Consider the following 22,614-nt stretch of genomic DNA (forward strand, 5'->3'; position numbering starts at 1 on the left):
CTGGTGACCAGGAGAGATTCTTAATCTTACATGCACACTTAACTAGAAAGACTGGAAATACCTTTGGCCTGGTGGCTTGAATAGAATGCCACCTGGTGGGCAACACAGATATTATAGTCCCTCAATGGATAACTAATACAGTGACTTGCTGCTTTCTCTATGCTTAGGGAAAGGAATATACAAGCTGATTTGGACTATGTACCACAATCATCACAGATATTACATTAGGGAGTTTCTCCTTAAATCAAGCCTTAACATACTTTTTGGCAATTCCTACCCTTTACTCTTATATACCCCTTGAGATTAAAATAACAAACTGAATTCCTGTTTCACATAATAGTTTTTTTAAATAGTTATGGCATCCTTCTTAAATATATCCAACAAATTCCAGAAGTTGCTTTTGTTTCTTCATTTTCAAAAACTACCAATGCAATGACATCATGGGATGATATCACAACTTGATAGTAAATTGAATTCAAGTGAGGCAGAATTGTACAAAATTGTCAGTCTCTCCCTCTTCTAGGGTCATGTAAGTCCAGTGGGAAGACAAAAGTTAAGGCGACTGGCAATGGCCTGGGATACAGTGGCATCTTCAATGTCTGACCAAGCTTTAAGTGTTCCACAGCATCTGCTCCCATCCCCTTTGTGGCTATTGGAAGAAATTATTCTCATCTGCTTATTGCAAGTAGATTCCCCCCTAACTCATCAATGAGTTTGAGGCCTATTGATTACTTTCAACCTGGTTTTGCTCATCTGTCAAGACAGTTTTACTAGGATATAGCCGCCACAGATGCTACAACTTCTTGGAGTCATAAGAGTTGGGTACCACCAGATGGACATTAAATGTGGATAAGCAGTCCTGAAAAGGGCTCTCAGCAGACCTCATAATAGAGGTGTTAGCTTTCCCTGAACATCCCATATGCCTCTAGCAATTATATGCTATAATTTACAGGTAATTATCATCAATCTTTGCAGACACTTTACAATTTACCACTGTTCTTTCTAAACTATGATATGGCCTGACCAGGACAGAGTACAAGAGCATCAGCATCAGCATCAGCATCACTCCTCTAATCATGGTCAGTAGGTATTTTTTAATTTCTTAATGAATTAAGGCTTTTATTAGTTTTCATGTGACATTCTGAGTTTGTGGTATGCTTTTACATAAAAACTTCTACGTATCCATGCTTCTCCATACTAATTCTTTGAACCCAATGTAAAACAATACATACATCCCCCCAAGTTTCAAGAGGCAACATGGTCTAGTATATAAAAAGCAAGCTTCAAATTGGAAAATCCGATTTCACATCTCACCTCTGATATATATGGGCATTTATGACTAGAAGGTAAATCACTTAAACAACTCTATAGATTCTAAATTGGAGAAAAAATGGCACCTGCATAAGCAAAGTGGTTTACTTTACTCAGGAGTTTTTTACACAAATGAAATCATAGTACAATCCCTCTACTCTATCCAAAGGTAGTTACAGATATGAAACAGTGAATGGAATGTTGGACTTATTGCTATGTTGGTTATCTTGATATGTTGGATTTTATTCAATTGCTTTTCCTATTTTTAAATTTTTTGTTATGAGTGTTGGCTCTCTTGGGGAGAAGGTATAGAGTAGGAAATGTAAGTGATATTTTAAAAAAAAGATATAAAAATCAAAACATAACCTTTACCAGATTCACCCCTACATTACATCTCCTTAAGCTCTTTTGGATGCCCATTCATCTCCTCCAACATATTAGCCTCCCTCTTAGGTTTGTGTCATGTTTAAATATATAACCATTCAATCTATGCCTTTATCCAAATTATCAACAAAATATTAAACAGAATAAGGTTAAGTACAGATCTATGGGATTCACCCATTGGAAATTTCCTTCCAAGATGACATAAAATTATTATTGACAACGTTTTTTAGTCTAGCCAGTTCTAAATCTATCTAATTAAACTAATATCTACCTATTAGGAAATTTGTTTTTTATGGATGGGTCTATTTTTCCTGATAGTAACTTCATTAAGGAATGGTCTTAGTAGTACGATCACTGGATCAAAGTGTATGATCAGATTTAACACATATCAGTCTCTTAATTTCAAAGGGCATTCACATCTATTATCTCATTTTAATCAATTAAAACTATGCAAGAGTAGATGTTCAATAACTTATTGAATGAGTGAACTGAACCTTCACAAACCACTATTTTGCAATTGAGAAGACTTAGGCAGACAGAAGTTAAGTGATTTGCCTAAGAGTACATAGGAAGTAAATAGTAGAAACCAGACAAATTTAGACTTGATATAAGGAAAACTTCTTGAAAATTAAATTTAAAATTCAATTGGTTCCTCCTCAATGGAAGTTTTCAAGTAAAGGCTTAATTGATCACTTGTTGGGTGTCATATAGAAGTGATGACCCGTATACAGGTGTAAACTGAACTAGATATCCCTTCTGACATTGAAATTACCTTAATTACTGATTCAATTCCTTTTACTCTATTACATGAAGCTAGTGATCTACCCTCCATAGAAAGCCTATATCTTGAATTGGATCTTATGATGGGGATAAAGTGAATAGAATAATCCAATTAGTCAATTAGTGCAGTTTGTCAAACAAGGCAGTTTTTGTTGTTGTTGTTGTTGTTGTTGTTGTTTTGTTTTGTTTTGTTTTGTTTTTAGTAATTTTCTGAATGCTTTAAACAGAATATAGAAGAGGCCTTGTCAAGTGGTGTACACAGCATGCATGCACAAAAGCACACCAAGCAAGAAAGAAACAATTCAAGACTGTTTGGGGCATTGCTTTTATAGAGTAAACCTAATTATTTTACTAGAGTAGAGAGACCAAATTATAATCTAGCAAATAAGATGAGAGTATGTAGTAAGAAGTCTTGAAATTTTAGTAGTTGAGTAATTTGAATTATTTATTATTAAAAAATACATTGGTAGTAGATTTATTTTTGGATTTAATTCTAAAAAGTTCAGAATCCTTTTTACTAATGATTTGAGAGAGAAAACACAAGAGATAATTTTGAGACTTTTAAAAATGTTTCATCTTTACCTTAATTACTTGAGACTATTCTATCTACCATGATTCTATTCCAGAAACATGGCCTACTACACGCTAAAGTATTAAATCGAAAACAAAAGACAGACATGCAAACTGAATGAGCATTTCATTGGAAAACACTAAAAATCATAAAATAAAATAAAATTCTATTTGTAATAACTGCAGTACATAACTATGAAATTGTTACACAAATTTAAAATTAAATATAAATGTAATTTTTCATTTCTATGCTAAAAAATGATAGAATATTAAGTACAGATATCCCTTCCACATTGCAACTTTCATCACTTTGGTTTCAATATATCATAAATATAATAAGATATTAAATGGAATTGTGGGGAGAGTTTTGAGGAAACTGCAGACAACACAGAAAAAGTTTAGAAGTTCAGAAATGCATACTATATGTGCATATGTAGTACTGTATGATAGAAATATATTTTATCTTTTAATAGCATAAATACACCCAAATTTCACAATAAGGTCTGTATCACTCCATAAAGAAAAAGAAAAATTTCAGACTTCTCTGATACAAAGGTTTGGCTAAAAAATTTTAGGTGAATTTTCCAGATTTTGGTGGGCATTGAGCCTCCATACCCTACCTCCCACGTGTTAAGAATAACTGTATATACAAAGTTCTAACCAGATAGAGTACATAGTCCCCTTTTATGTCATGTGGTATCAAAGTTATTTTGTGACATATTTAAAACAAAATAGCAGAACATTCAAAACCTTTCTTGACATTAAGCAAAGTGGATATTGTATCACATGCTAAAATGCTACTTAGAAGTCATAAGTTTATAGACAAGGGATCTATGATTCAAAATATAATCATTTCTTGTTCATTAAACAAAAATTTACTTAATGCCTACTTTGTTAGAAGGCAGCTTGCTGTTGTGCGAAGGCATAAGCATATTTGGATTAGAGTTTTAACTATTCTTTGCTAACTGAATAATACTGAGAAATAACAATTTTTGAGTCTCAGTTTACTCATCTGTAAAATGGAGATAACACTTGCATAATATTTCACAGTACTTTGGTGATACTCGAATAAAATAATGTTTATAAAGCATTATATAAGTGTGAGCAATATTCCTGTTTTCAGAGCATTATTCTAGCTGTTATGAAAGATAAATCTTACAGGTGCTTACAGAAGAGACAAAACACGTGTACAAACAACTTCAAAAGACAAGGTTTAAAGTAGTCAATCAGTGTTTGGAAACCCATCACTTCTGACTGAGTGCTCAGGAAAAGTTTCTTAAAAGGGATGGTATTGGGGTTCAACAACAAGATACACACATGCACAATTATGTGCTTAAATTCCATACAAATATATTACAGTCTTACTTATATTTTACTATCTGTTGACAAATGCCCTTCCTGGCTTAAACTTTCCCCTACTTCATCTTCAAAGTACATGTGTATATGACTTCTTAATGACTGGAGGAAAAGAAACAGTTTAATTGAGAACAATATTCACTAGTACAAAAACCTCATAACAAAGAATGGCCAGCCATTGGCCAAAATACAGCTATAATCAGCCTTGATATTATGACACCACTATATAATAATAGCTAATATTTCTTTGGCACTTAAATATTTATAAAGTATTTGACATAAATGGTCTTATTTTATTCTTCTAATAACCTAATAACCTCATGGGTATTATTTCTTTTTTTTTTTTATTTAATAGCCTTTTATTTACAGGATATATACATGGGTAACTTTACAGCATTAACAATTGCCAAATCTCTTGTTCCAATTTTTCACCTTTTACCCCTCCCCACACCCTCCCCTAGATGGCAGGATGACCAGTAGATATTAAATATATTAAAATATAAATTAGATACACAATAAGTATTGGGTATTATTTCTTAAAAGACATAGTCTCTAACTTATTCATAATCATCTAGAAAGTAAACACAAGAGCTGAGACTTAAACCTCAATCTCTACTAAATCCTGTCAATGTTACATTTATTAAGTAGAAATGGGGACAAAGAGACTTAGAGAATTTAGAATTTAGAAAGGAATTGAGAAATATTCTACTCTAAACTCTCATATACTGCAAAAATTCCTTCCCTAATGTTTTCTAGAAATCATTTGGCCTCTGCTTGAAATTGTTCACTAAACTAAACCTCAGTGCTTTTTGAAGAAGCCTCTTACATTGTTGGACATCTCTAATTGTTAGAAAGCTTTTTCCCCCTGAGGCAATTGGGGTTAAGTGACTGGCCCAGGGCCATACTGCTAGGAAGTGTTAAGTGTCTGAGATCTGATTTAAACTCAGACACTCCTGACTTCAGAGTGGTGTTTTATCCACTGTATCACCTAGCTACCCCTAGCATTTTTTTTTTTAATTAAACTGTCTCACTACCTCATACTGTCTTTTTTTTACTTCTCAGGAAAACTACATTTGCACCATTAGCCATCTATCTTGAGTGAGATCCCAATTAATGCTGACAACCTTGACATGATCTTGATCCTTATTCATCTTAATTCATCTCTTTCTTTTTGGTTACTGACTTTTTCTTTTTGGTAAGGAATTTAGAAATTATTTAGAAGGAATTGAAATCTGCTTTTTTGTGACTTCCACACAATGTGCATATTTCTGCCATCTGAGCAATTCAAAGTCAATCTTCTAATTCTAATACATATATGTATATTCCTGGACAAGTCTTTCTGGGCCTCAGTTTACTCATTTGTAAAATGAAAGGGTTGAACTTGAGTTAAAGAAGTACAATGATTAGAATGCTAAATCTAGAATAAGGAAGAGCTGAGATTATAATCTCCCTTGGACGCTCATTTAGCAATAGAATTCAGGACAATTTATTTAACCTTCATCTACTTGAGTTTCCTCACTTTTAAAACGTAGATAATAATAGAAACTTCTTCCCAGGATCGTTGTGAGAATAAAATAATATCTGAAATTAAAGCACAATATAATTGTTAGATATTAAGATCCCTTCCGGCGTCAAATCTATGATTTTGTGGCAGTCCTTCCATTTTTAAAGATAATCCTAATTATAACCTAATTGAGGGAGGGAGGCAAGGAGAGTAAATAAGACAGAAAAATAACCTAAATTCACTGACATATATTGACACATCCCAAAATATAAACCAGTGAGCGCATCACTAATTTAAAATAGAAAACTTAATAATTTGGGGGAATGTCGCACTATTTATGAACCATTACAGGATTCAGCAGGGGATTTTTTTTTTTATTTGTCAGAATCATTAGAGGTCATTTAATGCGATGCCTTCGATTCAATAAATATTTGTTAAAGGCCACGCACGGTGCTAAAGCACCGAGGATACAAAAAACAAAATGTAAAGGGGGAGCCAACACGTAAGTAAAAGGCAACAGCAAGAGAATATAAGAGGAAAAGCAACGGAATTAAGACGGGACGGGGGAAGGCATCCTGCACCAGGCGGAGTTTTTGGTCAGGACTTAGAAGGTCAGCAGCGCGGAGGCTCAGACTCGCGCAAAGATCGCAGCACACCTGGAAAAGGCAGCATTCAAACCCATCCTGGGCTCTGACCCCTGCATCGCGACTTTTGGTCCTTTCCAATTCTGCACGAACCTCATCTCCCCGGACTCCGCCCCCCCCCCCCCCCCCCCCCCACAGTAAGATAGGTCACGGTCCTGACCCCAGGACAGGATCAAGGTTCGGCTCGGAGGCAAAGGCGTGTAAAGCGTCCCCATCACCATGGCAACCGGAAGGCGATTTCATCCTTCCCCTCCACGTTTCTCTCCGTTCCTGTCTCTCTTTCCCTTTCTCTCCTCCACCTTCTTCTTCCCACCCCTTTCCTCACGCCCCCTTTCCTCACACCCCGCTCCCCGACCCCCTGACAGTCCTACTCTTCTCTCTTTCTCTTCCTCCGCCCCTCGCTCGCGCAGCGGACGTGACACGTGAGTTAGGGTCACGTGTTGTTGTCGGGCGGCGGAAGCTGCTTCCGGGTCAATGCAGGACACTGGGCTCCGGCGGCCCGAGTTGGGGACTAGGTGAAGCGGAGCCGCTGTGGGGCCCGGCAGGGACCGGGCAGGAGGCCGAGCCTTGGCCGGGAGGAGGGCGGAGGTGGGGGGGAGGAGGAGGAGGAGGAGGAGGAGGAGGAGCGGCAGGAGGAGGAGCGGCAGCAGGAGCTCCTCCGCCTCCCGGGCTAAGGGGTGAGTGGAGGCCGGCGGGCCTGCAGGCAGACCTGGGCCCGGGGCACCCCCCCTGTGGGCTGGGGGCGGGTGGGGGGAGGACCGTCGGGGAGAGAGGAAGCGCCTGCCCCGGGGGCTTGTGGGAGAGCGGGAATGGGGGGGCCTGCCCGAAGAGGAAACGTCGGGGTCTTGTGCCGGGACGGCTAGGATGGGGGACTGGAGGGAGGGAGGGGGAGGCGTCTGTGCCGGGGGCTTCTGCCCCCGCCCCCGGGACAGCTGAGAGTATTGGGAGGGGGCCACTTGTACTCTTATTGGGCTGGAGAGCCTCTCTCCGAAGACTCTTGGAATAAAAGGTCTTAAGGGTTATTACTTTGCTGTTTAAAAAAAAAAAAAAAAAAAAAAGTTGCTCTCGGGAATCGAAATAAACCATTTGGGGTCATTGTGAGCGCGCTTAGTGGCGAGGAGGACTTTGAGACTGTCTGTCTCTCAGGGAACCGTGCTCCCCTGCAAGCTCTCAGGGTTGCGCGGCTGGAGTCTGGAAGGGAGTGTCTCGTAGTAAACAGCGCTCAGTTGTGGGCAACTTGAATGGCTCCGGCTGAAGCGCAAGATTGGGAGCCCGAATCCCGCCTGCCAGATACGGTGGGAACCCGAGCAAGGCTCCTCACACCCTTTGGCCTCAGTTTCCTTATTTGTGAAAGAAGGGCCGGGCGCTTCACGGCTCTCTAACGTTAAACAGATGACCCTGTCTTCTCCAAGGAGCTGTCCTCGGGAACCATGTTGCGTGGGTTGTTTTTTATTCCTATAGGTAGATTTGTGTTGGAGGATGAGAATAAATAAGAACCTTAGGCTTTCAGGTACAGAAAAATGCCCCGGAATTAGGCCCCCAAGGAAACCGAGTGCCTTTTGTGCCGTTTTTAACTAAAAATCAAGACAGGGGTCCTCAAACTTTTTAAATAGGGGGTCAGTTCGCTGTCCCTCAGACTGTTTGAGGCCGGACTATAGTAAAACCAAACACTTTGTTTTGTGGGCCTTTAAATAAAGAAACTTCATCGCTCTGGGTGAGGGGGATAATTATCCTCAGGTGCCGCATCTGGCCCGCCGGCCGTAGTTTGAGGACCCCTGCAAGAGAGAAGTCTAGTTAATTCTGTACAACACTATTACAACTTAAAAACGAGATAAGTATGTTGTATTCTTAGCTAGATTTTAAAGCTCATATCCACTTTTCTGACTTAGCTGGTTGGCCACAATCTTCTTCCTCAAGAGTTAAATTGCATTTTGTTAGAAAGATAGTATGAAAATGAAAGAAAGAATCTTGAACTTGGTTCCAGGAGAGACCTAGGTTTGAATTCCATTCCACTATTTATCATTTGTGTGATTGTAGACAAGCAAATACTTTTGACTTCAGCTTCCTCATCTGTCAAATGAGGATGATAATACCCTGACTACCTACCTCACAGGGTTGTTGTGAGGCTCAAATGAAATAATATATGTAAAACACGTTGCGAATCTTCAAGGTCTATATATGTGTTATCTCTTGATATCATGTGATATTATATTCTGGTTGGTGTGTGATCTGCCCAATAGTATGGGTACTATCTCTGAACGTGATAGTACCCACATGAATGAAATCGTAGATCCACCGAATTTGGCTCCTTACTAGAGTGTAAGCTCCTTAAGGGCAGGGATCCTATTCTAGCTACCCTGGCACTGTACTTACATTTTAACCCCCAAGACCTGGCACAGTGCTGTAAACACAGAATAGGTATTTAATAAATGTTTGTTGTTGTTTTTAAATCAGTAATACCATACATTATATTTGATGTTTCTAAAGAATATACCTTGTAATGTGAGCGTGTAATATTTTAGTTGTTAACTTGGATCTTGTCTATTGTTGAAATTCTAGAGACTCGTGAAAAATCTGTGAATCAAATCTTTGGCATTTACTATTTTTGAAATTTTGAGAGACCTTGTTCCACATCATACATTTATCACTATTTCATAATTTAAACAAGGTTTTTGCAATGACCCATCCAATCTATCTGGATGATAGATTGATTTGTTTTTCTACTTTTTAGAACATCTCAAGAGAACTAGTCACCAAATTCATTCTTATTCCAGTAATTATCACATAGCATATTTATAATCTGGGGATTAGGGCAGTTGACATTAGGATATGTATTATTTGCTTGACTACTGAAATAGTAGCATTTTGAAGTCACTTAACGTACATTTTCTTTCTGAACATGGCATTACCTTGGTAATGCTGGTCCTTAGATGAAAGATAGTTTTCTCTAAGGTATTATTATAAAATAGAATCATAATAAAAAGTTAATGAGCATTGACAAGCAAAACAACTTCATTCATGTTGCAATGTTTAAAGAACTTTTAAAAGGAAATAATATAGCATATATGGGTTAATTAGCCCAGGAAATTGTACAGTCAAGTGACATTGCTAGATTTCAAAAGTGAAGTCTATTTATGGCTAATAATAATAGTGCTTGTTTGCGTCAAGCTGTAATCTCTTTGGGGTATTTGACTTAATAGTCAACAACAATTGGAAAAAATTTCACAAAACAAAATATTTTCATAATGTCAAAAGTTTGGCTTGCAATTATAGCTTTTTTTTTTTTTTTTTAAAGTTCTGTAGCATGCTTCATTATAGGTTCTTTGGAATTATGGTTAGCCAGTGCTATGTTCAAAGTTCTTAAAATCTTTTAAAGTTATTAGATTTGTGGAGGTTTTTTTAAACAGTATTACTGTATAAAATTATTCTCCCAGTTTTGCTCACTGCATTCTGCATCAATATCATATAAGTGTTCACAGGATTCTCTGAATTTGTCTCTTTCATTATTTCTTTTATCACAATTTAACATTCATATACAATAATTTGTCCACCTCTTCTCCAATTAATGAGTGCCTTCCCCTCTTAATTTCCACTTCTTTGTGGGGAAAAAAAGGTGCTATTATAAATATTTTTATATATACAGATCCTTTTTTCTTGTTCTTTGATCTCTTTATAAGCTTAATAGTGGTATCACTGGATCAAGTAGTATGCACATTTATTATTGACTGTTTGGATGTAGTTTTCATTTACTTTTCAGAATGACTGACCAATTCATAGCTCCATAACCTGCCTTTATAAACATTCAACCAAAAATTAACTCAATTGGTAATTGAAAATTATGTCAAATTTAAGTTCACTGATTATAGACTTAAACAGAAATTTAAAGTTCAGTTAGTCCTAACAGCTTTTTTTGACAGATAAGGAAACTGAGGCTCATAGAGGGAAATAACTTGTTCAAATTGGCTCAGTCATTGGCAAAATTGAGATTTAAACTCAGGTCTTTGATCCCAAATTGAGCACTGGTTCCATCTGGGTTTGCTATTTGGCTCTTATATGGTATGTTTTTATTATTCAGGCAGGTGAATATTTTAAATTTTAGACTTTAAAGTGACACTTTCCCAATCCCTCCCCTCCATCTAGTGAAGTTAAAATTCCTTAATGAGCAATTAATCATTAATTAAGCACCCAGTATATACAAGGCATACACAGCATCTAGCCAAAATGTTCTCATCCTCTGTCCTACTCTACCTCTACACAGGCTGTCTAGCCCCCTAGGGATGATTCCATCTGTGGCCGACTCAGTGATTGGTGAGTGCCTATCTGGATTTTCCATATATATTATAATGATAGCTAACATTTACATAGTGCCTACTATGTGCCAGGAATAATGCTAAAATTTTTACAGTTGTCTCATTTGATCCTTGAAGGAACTCTCAAAGATAGCTTCTGTTGTTATCCCCATTTTACAGATGGGGAAACTGAGGCAAACAGATTAAGAGATTTGTGCAGATACTAGTGAGTATCTGAGGCTGGATTTGAACTCAGGACTTCCTGACTCTAAGCCCACTACTCTTATCAACTGTACCACCTAACTGTTCTTATATCAGAGCATGAGAGGGCCCAGCCATGCTGCTCTCACTCTCCATTTCAGGTTCACATTCCAGTTTGCTCCACCTTCAGACTGACTGCTTGGTACCCTCTTGTTCCTCCAGCTCCATCTTCCTGTTTCTTTTAAGTTTTCTCTTTCTGTTGAAATGTTGCTGTTTTGTTTTCTTGTTTTTGTATCTCTTGTGCTTAACATAGTACCTGACATGCAGTAAGGGCTTAATAAATATTTTATCAGAGGATATAAAGATGAAAATGAAATAGGAGTTTATAGGGTGCAGCACTCCCAAAACAAAGCAGTTTCAAGGGGGAGTGAATACTGACATCTAGAAGGATCAGTAAAGGTCTTCTTTAAGAAATGACACCTGTTCTGTTCTTTGAGGAAATTGTAGAAAGTAATGGTGAAGAGGGAGTATGTTTTCCACATTGAGGGAATGCAAACCTATGTAAAAAAAAAAAAAAAGAGAGAGAGAGAGAGAATGTGTATTTTTAATGTTAAGTTTAAAGGGTAAAAATAGCTTTTTGTTTTTTAAAGTTTTTTTCTTACCTCTCCTAAAAATGTTTAAAAAAAAAAAACATTTTTCACATACTTTTTTAAAGAATTTCTGAACTGTGGTAAAACTCTGGTTTTTCAAAAATCTTCAGAAAATAAAATATTCAAATAATTTAAAATTTTGAGTAACTCACTTTTTAAAGTCATCTAAATGAGGAAAGCCTTCCTCAAATTATCTCACACACAATAGATAATTGTTTCATTTTAAGATTCTTTAAACTTGCCTAAATTTCCACTTGTCAGGTATATTAACTAGAGAAGGACTTCTTGTTGAGCTATGAATTGAATTACATGATTTTAAAGTTCCTGCCAACTATGAAATGCCATGATTCTGTTTTGGTCTGGTCTAGAATGTCTAAGCCAGCAGTTCCCTTCAGTAATTCAGATTGTCAATCACTGCAATTTCTGATCTTTGAGGTTATATAAAGAACTGAGAAGTTAAGTAACTTATTCAGGGTCACATAGACAATATTAGGAGGAGCTTGAATTTAAAACTTCCTGAAGTTGAGGACAGCTATTTATTCTATTCAGGTTTCTTTGCAAATAGAATAATTTAACTTTTTCTTGATAACTGAAGGTCTCTTGCTAAAATAATGGTTTTAAGTGTACCTTTTTTCTTCTATGTGGCTTGAGTTATTAATACCAAGAAATTTTGAGATGAGATTGCTGCTCCATATGGTTTCTCCTGCTGTCAGTTCTAATATAAAACAAGGATGTAAAGGGGGAAAGGGCATATCTTATAGATTTCTAGTACCATGATCATGTAAGTGTATTATGAATAACAAGGGTGCTTAACTAAGAATTCAAATATAGCAGAACCTAGATTGGTTAGAGTTGTATTTGATGAGATGCGTGGCATGTCATTTTTATTGGTGAATGTCAAATTCAACTTATACATTAACATAATATAAAAAGTTACTTTATAATGAACTTTTACTGAATATGATTTCCAATTTATTGACAAGCTTTTAGGACAACTTTGCCAAATAGCATAATATACACAAATGGTGAGAAAGGACCATTATTTTAAATGGAATTGCTTACATAGTGCTATTTTTGCCATGACTTTAAAAAAACAGTGCCTCTTTTCTATCCTGGCATGCCCCCCATTGGGAGACTGATTTTCATTCTTTTTCCTTTAGATGACTTTGTTCTTAGAAACTGACTAGAAGATATTAGCCTAATGCTTATTCAGAGTCTAATTGGCCAAATCATGCAGAAGAAAAAGCTTTAAATGGATTGATTTCCTGACTTCTTTGAGATGTTACATTGAAATTTTTCTTTGCTAAAACTATTGTAGGTCAAAAAAGGTTGATTGTTCCAGTGGAATAAAGTGATCCTGAGGGAAGTCATGTTGTATTTTTGAATATTAGCTTTCTGCCATTATACCAGTTTTCAAGTGATAGTGTTCACATATATGTTTGCTTAGCTTTCTGTAGATGTCAATCATGCCAGTATTTGTTAAGTGCCTAATATGTGCCTTCCATACACTGGGCTGCACTCTAGGGAAACAGACAAACTGAAATAGGCACTGCCCTAAAGAACTTAAATTCCATGAGGATACTGCACATATACATGTAAGTGTATATAAAAAAAAAAAAATACAAGGTGATATAGGAAGAGGTACTAGTAGCTAATGGAATCAGTGGATCATGTAAGAGGAAGTGTTGAATTGAGCTTTGAAGGAAATTAGGAATTCTCACATAGAGAAGAGGAAGATAGTCATAGAGGACAACCCGGATAAAGAAATTGGAATAGGAGATAGAATGTGTGAGAGGAACAAGCACTATATTGAAGAGTATGTGAAGGGGATCAATATCTAATAAAACTGGAAAGGTATGCTGAAGTTATTCATTACCCAGTCAGCATTTATTAAGCATGTACTATGTGCTATGCTGAAGATAAAAAGTATAGCAAAAGACAGTTTCTTGCCCTCAAGTATTTCATAACTTATAGTACACAGCATGCAGACACCTATATGCAAACAAGATATCTACATGATAAATTAGAGATAATCAACAGAAAGGTTACTAGCATGAAGGAGAATCAGGAAATACTTTTTGTCAAATATAGTATTTTAGCTGGAACTTGAATGGAGTCAGAGAAGCAAGGAGAAGGATTGAGGTGGGGAGGGAGGGGACAAACAACCAGTGAAAATGCCCACAGTTGAGAAATAGAGTATCTTATTCATGAAAATGCAATGAGACCAATGTCACATCATTACACATTACATAGAGGGGAGTAGATATAATAAGACTGGAAAGGTAGGAAGGAGCCAGGTTATGAAAGATTTTAAAAGGCAATTGGTCTATTTTATATTTGATCTTAGAGGTGACAAGGAGTTAAAGAAAGGAATGGAAAGGATATACCTGTGTTTTAGGAAGTTCTGTGTGGCAACTAAATGTAGGATAGACGAGTTGAGACAGGGAGGCAAAACAGAAGGCTCGTACAGTAGCCTAGGTATGAGATGATGAGGGTCTGAACCAGAGTGGTTGCAGTATCATAGGAGAGAAGGGACTCGTGGGAGAGATGTTACAAAGGCAGAAGTGATAGGCCTGGAAACTGAAAAATAGATGAGATGACATCCAGGTTGGAAGTCGAGTATCTCAGAATGGCGGTATCCTTGACAGTAAGTTAAGAAGTGGGGATGTTTTTTGGGGAAAGTAATGAATTCAGTTTTCAACACAGCTTAATATTTCCGTGGCACTTCTAGATCAAGATGTCGAGTAAGCACTTGGAGAAAGGAGGTTAGGAGAGATATTAGGACTGGATAGATAGATTTAAGAAATACCAGTGTAGAGATAATTGAATCCATGGGAGCTGATGAAATCACCAAGAAGAGAAGAGGACTCAGAGCAGAATTTTTTAAAAATTATTTTTATTATAGCTTTTTATTGATAGAACATATGCATGGGTAATTTTTCAACATTGACCCTTGCAATCACTTCTGTTCCAGCTTTTCCTTTCCTTCCCTCTCCTCTCTCCCCTAGATGGTAGACAGTCTCATACATGTTAAACATGTTAAAATATATACAATGTATGTCTATATATTTATACAGTTCTCTTGTTGCACAAGAAAAATTGGATTTAGAAAGGTAAAAATAACGTGGGAAGAAAAGCAAAAATGCAAGCAGTCCACACTCATTTCCCAGTGTTCTTTCACTGGGTATAGCTGGTTCTGTTCATCACTGATCAATTGGAACTGAATTGAATCCTCTCATTACCGAAGAGATCCACTTCCATCAGAATTGATCCTCATATAGTATTGTTGTTGAAGTGTATAATAATCTCCTGGTTCTGCTCATTTCACTTATCATCAGTTCATGTAAGTCTCTCTAAGCCTCAGAGCAGAATCTTGAGGAACACTCATGATTAGCTGGTAGACTTGAATGAAAATCCCACAAAGATGACTGAGGAGTGAGTCAGATAGATAGAAGAACCTTAATAGGATAGTGCCACAGAAACCTAAAGAGAAAAGAATATTCAGAAGAATGTAAAAGGCTACATACACAGGTCAAGAAGGATGATTATGAGATCTTGGAAGCTAAAAAGATCAGTTAAATGATGATATAAGACTCCTAGCTATAAAAAGTACAGAAGAGAGTAAGAGGAAAGGGAATTGATGGTCTGAAAAATGATGTTCACTTGTAAGATTAGAGGGTAATATGGAACAATAGGTAGCACAAATGGATGGATCAATTGAGGGGTTTTTGAGAATGAGGGAGACACGAGTGTGTTTGTTGGCAGTAGAGAACTTTGTTATCCAGTCTTTTCAGTTGTGTATGATTCTTAGTGATCCCATTTGTGGTTTCCTTGGCAAAGATACTGGATTTTCTTCACTTGATTTTAGAAGTGAAAAAACTGAGGCAAACTTAAGTAATTTTCCCAGAGACATAAGGCCAGATTTGAACACAGGAAGATGAGTAGTCAATGAGAGATGAAAAATAAAAAGAGTGAGAATGAAAATTGAAGACAACTGAATGGAATGAGATCACTTGGGCATATAGAAGCCCTCCTTAACTAGGAGGGCTCTCTTCCCAATGAGACAAGTGATGGAAGAAATCATGGCAGAAGGCATCTGGGCAATGTGAGATGAATTAAGAAGAAATTTGGAAAGCCCTCTAATTCAGGTAAAATGGGAAGCAAGACTCAGCTAAGAGGATAAGTGAAAGAGGAATTAAGGAAGGTTTAAGGAGGGATGAAAGGGTTTAGACAAGCAAGTATGATGAATAATAAAGGATTACCTTGCTGTAGTGAGAGCCCAATTGAGATTATTTAACAGATCTGTATTGAATCCAGTCAGGGTGATGTTATTTCAGCTTTTTCATTGTGTGGAATGAGAGTAGGAACAAAGGCAGCAGATAGTAGGAGTAAGCCAATAATGACATTTGGCAGCACAAGATTTGGGATAACCTCAGGAAGTAAAGGACTAGAGAAAACAAGACAATCTAGAATTGAATTGGTTTGGAGATGGGCAAGGGAGGAAAGAGCAGCCAGTGCTGGGATGATGGCCTTGGAAAGAACTAAGGGGTGAGAGACTACAGATCATAGTAAAAGAAAAGCAGTTTTCAAGGTTGTAAGACAGATAGGGAGTGATGAAATGATAGCAGATAGTGATCATATGAGGAAATTTCAAGTTTTATGAACATACAAGTACTTTTGTGAGTGATAGCCAGGTAAAAGTATGAACAACTCTGTGCAACTGAGGTAGGGTGGAATAAGTCATTGGAAAAAATGGGAGGTTAGGTTGTCTGAAGGACTATCAAAATGTATATTGAAGTCTTCTAGTATGAAGGCAGGGATTGAGGAAGAAACACTGAGCCAGGCAGTGAATTTAAGGGGGAAAAAATGGCCTGGAGCTTGATCAACAACAGGTCCCAAAATTTTGATTGAGTCAGAGATATGGATTGAGAGAACCTCAGAAGAGAAGTGACTGAATGATGATGTTAGAGCATGAGCTTGAAAGTGACTCTTAGGTAACAAAAAATATTTCAACTCCCCCACCCGATTAGAGAATGAGTTGAAAGTGCAATGCTGCACAGAATGACAAGGGAGGCTGTGTAATCAGGAAGGATCCAGGTCTCAGTGAGAGCCAGGAGATAGAAGGAGTGGGAAAGGAAAAAATTTAAGATGAAAACAAGTTTGTTATCTACAGAACAGGCATTCCAGAGAATGCAGTGGGTAGTGTGGGTACCATTGGAATAGGACATGAAGGGAATGAGAGTAAGAAGGATTTTATTGAAAGGGATTGGGAATAAAGAAACAATAATGGGGGATGGAAAATGAAGTATGAATAATGACTGTGAACATTCAAAATTCCAGGAATGAGGAGACTATAACCCAATGGGAGTTAATTTTTGGCAAATGAGTTTTGGTGGATTATCAGTAAGTTTAGGAATTTGGCCACTGAGTAAAGTTTCTAAGACTGTTTATGCCTGTCAGGGAGGGGACTAGTGGATGGAGTCAGTGATATAATATTTCTCTCCTTTCCCTTCTGATGAGCCAGGCATTGCTGGAAAGAGTTTAATGAAACTTCATTTCTATCCATCCAGGAAGGAGATAGGTGGAAGGAGCAGGATGGAATGTCGTCTTTCCCTGTCCTTTACTATAAGAAAGATGCCAGGCAAAGGAACAAGCTGGTGAAATTATGTCTCTTCCCTGCAAGCAAAAAAGAGGCCATCCTAAAAAATGAGCATCCATCAGAACAAAGTCTCCCTTTATTCTTTGTAAGCAGGAAGGGTTGGTCTCCTACAAGGAAGAAGATGATGTCAGATCATGATGGAGCTTGTTTCTGATTCTAGAAAATTCAGAGTTATTGGAATTTATTGAGCTGAAAAGTAATATTAGATGTGTGTTTTGACATATCACTTTGGCAGTTGAGTGAAGGATGATTTGGAAATAAAGAGACTTGGGGGGGGAGAGAGAACAAAAAGGACACTCATAGTCCAGGCAAAAAATGATAAAAGCCCAGAACTAAAATATTGGCTTTATGAGACGAGAGAAGGGACAGATATAAGAAGTTTTGCAAGAACAGAATTCATCAGGCTTGGCAAGATGAGACATGGGAAAAGTCAGAATGAGGAAAGATAGTAGTAGCTTGGACAAAAATAGGGAAATTTGGAGTGCTTTTTGGGTTGTTTGTTTGTTTTGTTCACAGTCATTCTTTAATTTCCAACTCTTTGTGACTCCATTTGGGATTTTCTTGGCAAAGATACTGGAGTGGTGTGCCATTTCCATCTCCAACTCATTTTATAGACTTGTCCAGGGTCACGCAGCTAGTAAGTGTCTGAGACCACGTTTGGAGGAATAAGTTTTGGCTGGAATAAAATTTAGAGGAAACAGTATTTTAGGGCAATGTTGAGTTTGAGATACATGTGTGTTATCTAGTTTGAAATGTTCATTAGACAATAGGTGATGCAGGACCCAGAAGACGGGAGAGAGAGATTAGGATCATTCATGAAATTTGATAATGAGGTTTGACAATTGACAATGAGGTCAATTGATCTACAAGCATATATATCGCTTGATTTACGTATCTCAGTTTTGTGGCCACTTCATTGACATGTTTGGTGTTGAACAGATTTGGTTCAGATTTTCTATTGTTAGGCATTTCTCAATGTGGATGGAGGGAAGAAGCAAGACTTTTTACCCTTTAGACTTGAATATATTATATTGAATATTTGGACTCACATATTACATTCATGGAGGTTGGGGGACCAAATGACAACTAAAACATTTTCCAGCTTTTATGAAATCACTTCCTCTTACAAAAAATATGTCTTCCACATACACACTTTTCATTTAGTTATCTATACAGTTTTCTTAGATCTTATTTTATGCAAATAAATTTTCATTTTTATTACAATGATAACAAACTCCTGAAACAACAAAAGCAATGTATAAAACAATGTAAATAATCACTGCTGCAATCATCAAATTCTCATTTTTACAGTTGAAATAACTGACGCCTGGAGAGGTTAAGTGACTTTTCCAGGTTAAGTGTTAAAATTAGAATTTGAAGCCAGGTTTTCTGACTTCCATCCAGCACTCTTTCCCTTGGGCTATGCTGCTTATTGGTTCATTGATAAAAAGAAAGGTAAGAAGAAAGATCTGATATAAACATTTATAGAGCATTTTTTGTAGTAACAAAGAACTCGAAACAGAAAAGGAGAATGCACAAAGTATAGAACCTGTATACATTGAAAATAGTACTTTACTCTAAAAAAAAAAAAAAACTAAATACAGAGAAATTTGGGAATAATCATATAAGCTGATGCAAAATAAAATGAGTAGAAGATAGTATAGACAATAATATAACTGGAAAGAACAGCAAAATATTAAAAATTCTGAGAAATTATTATGTCCAAACTGGACTGTAAAAAAAAAGTATGAGAATGAGGCTGTCTTTCTTCTTTGAAGAGGTAGAAGACAATGGGAGTGAAACTTTATAAATAATGTTAAACTTTTCCATGTTTGATTTACCAAGTTTTTTTGTTTTAAGAGTTGTGGCACTCTTTGAGAGGAGGGAGATACATTCCAAAATATAGGGGCTGTAAAGGCAAACTGTTAACAGAAATTTATATTAAAAAAAAAAAAACATTAGCAGTAACTTTGGAAAGAACAGTTTCAACTGTGCTATAAGGTTAGCAGGCACATGACTTACAGCGTAACAGTTAAGAAGTTAATGGAGGAAAAAGAAGGCAAAGAGTATAGTCTCTTTTCTCTAAATGAATAGCTGAGAAAGACTAAGATTTAACTTTAACAAATAAAAAGAGTTTAAACTGATAGGATTATAAAGCTCTAATACTTAGCTCTTCCATGAAGTCTTTCCTGACAACTATTACTGAAATAGTTTTCTTGCTCCTCAAATTTTTCTAGTGAATTTTGATTTAATCTTTCCTTTGCCCCTATTATGTTCTCATTTGTATATATTTTATTTCCTTCCAGGAAAGTCTTTTTGCCTTTTTTATCTGTTCATTTGTCTTGCACACAGTAAGTTCTTAGTAAACGTGTGTATAATCATAGTTTTTTCTATCTTACAAAATGTATGTGTTATACAAATTTGTCTGTCTTAGACATAATAGCTTTATTTGACAGATTCAAGATTTCCTCTTGAGTAAGTTGTGAAATGAGAAGCAATGTGGTCCAGTGACAGACAGCAGAATTGGAGTTCAGAAAATCTGGTCTTCTCCCAGTATCCAAGAAACTCTTCAACGCTTAAATTGCAGAGCAGGCGCTGATGGATTTGGATAATGGGAGTTTCCTCCATGAGAATTGCCTGCTACAACAACAAAGTCTCAGATTGGGTTTCGGGTTCTCCATTTGCTTCTCCCCATATAAGAAAAGTTACAGGAATTTCAGAACTTACCTCTGAATGTTTCGTTATTTTGACAGGTCATACATTCATCAGAGAGCTACATTTTGTCTGGTTTCTTAGTGACTTTTCACTTAGAACTTCCTGTGAGGGTGTTGTAGCTCCTTGACGCCTCGTTTGGTGACATTAACCTTGCCCACCTATTCTTTAACCCCCCCACATCATTGAATCTATTTCTTATTTCTTCTAGTATTGAGTTCAGGGAAGCATCCTTGTGGAGAATAGCAGAAACTTATCTTTAAGCCACTAAGATTTCTCCAAAATGCTTAGTAGGGTAATTCAACCCTTACTGGTAAAAAAGGAAGTTCCTGACAATTCTTTTTGAAAACTTCAGCTATATATTCTTCCTTAATGATTATCTTCATTGTCATGATAAGAATAGCAAGAGCAGGGGCTTAGAAGTCAAGAAACCTGGATTGTTTCTCTTCTTGGCTCCACATTAATGACCTTTGATATGTTATTCAGTCTCTCTGAGTCTCATTTCCCCCCCCCCCATGTAAAAATGAGGTGATTAGAGTCCTTATCCCTTCTAGCTCAAATGTTCCATAATATTAGGTATTGTATAGGGCTATAAAGAAGCATAAGAAGCTTTCATTATTCATAAAAACTTGCAATTTAGTTGTAAAATGCAAAACAAACAAACAAACAAACAAACATGGGGAGGGAAATATACTGTAAAGCAGCAAGAGAAGAGATGATTAATTGCCAAATGAGTGTTTTGAACAAATATAAGATAGCAAAGGAGAGAGAACAAGAGTATTGAAGATTGGAATAGTTGGGAAGCTTTGATGTACAGAAATGGATCTTGAATTAGAAAAGGAAGGAATTGTGGAATTTGAATTGCTGAGGAGAATATGGGTGAAAATCTTCCTAGAGAAAAAAATATAATGCTATAGATAACAATACCACACTAATTAGCAGAGATCTAAAGACTGGGGGAAAAAAATTGGACTGAAGCAATTGTAACCCATTGGAAGTTTCTATTTACATCACTTATATTTATAGATAATCAAAGATGTCATTATTCTGACATTGTTCAAGGTGGACAGGAGTGGTTTATGTTTTTAGGAGCAAAATACTTTTTAAAAATTAATCTTTATGACTACTGTAGTTTTAAAATTCTGGAAATGTTTCTTGATTAACAAGAGTAGTTTTTAAACTGCTGGAGAGTGCTGCTGTATGTAGAATGATGGCTAGTTGTTTGTCTTTAATGAGGCTTCACTTTAACATGGCAGATTCTGGAGCTAGTCCTGAACAGAGATAATAGAGGTAATCTGTTCTCCAGAGAGCTGTGTAATGACCTTAAACTTGTATATTCTCAGCCGAGAGAAAACATACCTGCAAAATGTTTTGATGAAGTCTAATACATCAGGTGGGGACTGGAGTGGGGACTTCCATTTTTGGGACCAGCCATTAAAAAGCCTTTTTCCCTTTACTTCAGAGATCAGTGCCTCTGTTTGGAAAAGTCATTGCTAATTACATTGGTTTGTCTGCAGTTTTTCCTTGTCATATTAATAACTAATATGTCAACAATATGACTGTAATTCACATACTGCTCACTAACAACTAGCTGGAGACCTCAAACATTTCTTTTTTAATAAAGGTAGCAGAACTCAATAAGGCTAGTGATATAGAAGCTATATTTAGTTTTAGCCTGCTGTTTGTACCACAGTCACCTCAGTTTATGCCCTATAAAATGGGGACAAGTGTTAGCTTGTCTCAGAGGTTATTGTGGGAAATAATAAGAAAAATAATTAATCCATATAGGGATACTTTGCTTGAGCTATTGGTTCCAACAGTAAATAATTACTTTCTGAACTTAAAACAGAATAATTTTAAATATTTGGAGCTTTCCTCAAAAGGATTTATAGGAAGTATAGGATAGATATATATTTATTTGTGAAGAAGACATTCTGTCCAACTGCAGAGTAGAAAGAAGCCCCATTGGAAACTTAGAGAAAAGGGCAGTACATGTTTCTCCCTTTGTTTCTGAGATACATGGAAAATAGTTTTGTTTTGTTACATGACTTATATGTGGAAGCATTCATTTGGTTTAGTCCATTAATTAATAAAGAATTATCAAGTGAATGGATATTTTGGGTAGAGAGCCAAGACATGTGGTTTGAGAAAGGAGTGTTTATAAAACAAATTGAAGTGATAGATTTCCACACATTTTTCAAATTATGCTTTGACTCAAACTAAAACTACATTTTCATTTTTATTATTATTATCTAGCCTTCCTTTGAAATTTTTTTAACAGGTTCAGAAGTCTTGGTATATGATACATTTGAGTTAGCAGATTAAAGTGTTGTCATATTTTGTAACAAAATGACAGGCGTGGAGTCAACCAAATTGCCTGATGATAGGATTTTTGATTTTAATATTTTATCTTGTTGAAATGAGATCATTTTGAAGTTGCCTTTTTCTCACTAAAATTTAGTTTTTGATTATAAATGTGTAGCTTAAAAATGGCAAATTATTTAACATCTTCCTTTAGGTTACAGTAAGAATGAAGAATCTGTTTTAATATAGA

The 22,614-nt window shown here is 36.4% G+C and overlaps 1 protein-coding gene across 5 annotated transcripts in view; it reads left to right on the forward strand.

The window, feature by feature from the left end:
• The first annotated feature begins 7,153 nt into the window (after window positions 1–7,153).
• TBCEL (tubulin folding cofactor E like) overlaps window positions 7,154–22,614 on the forward strand; it is a 55,764-nt gene continuing 40,303 nt past the window's right edge. The window contains exons 1-2 of one of the 5 annotated variants that reach the window (XM_031960167.1): window positions 7,154–7,226; window positions 10,808–10,857. The gene's annotated coding sequence lies outside the window, so the exon portion shown is untranslated. Of the gene's footprint in view, window positions 7,227–9,838; window positions 10,858–22,614 lie in introns of those variants that run through there. The other 4 variants (XM_031960166.1, XM_031960169.1, XM_031960164.1 and 1 more) reach the window with 4 other exon arrangements.

Source organism: Sarcophilus harrisii, chromosome 3 (genome assembly GCF_902635505.1).
Source record: "Sarcophilus harrisii chromosome 3, mSarHar1.11, whole genome shotgun sequence".
Lineage (NCBI taxonomy): Eukaryota > Metazoa > Chordata > Mammalia > Dasyuromorphia > Dasyuridae > Sarcophilus > Sarcophilus harrisii.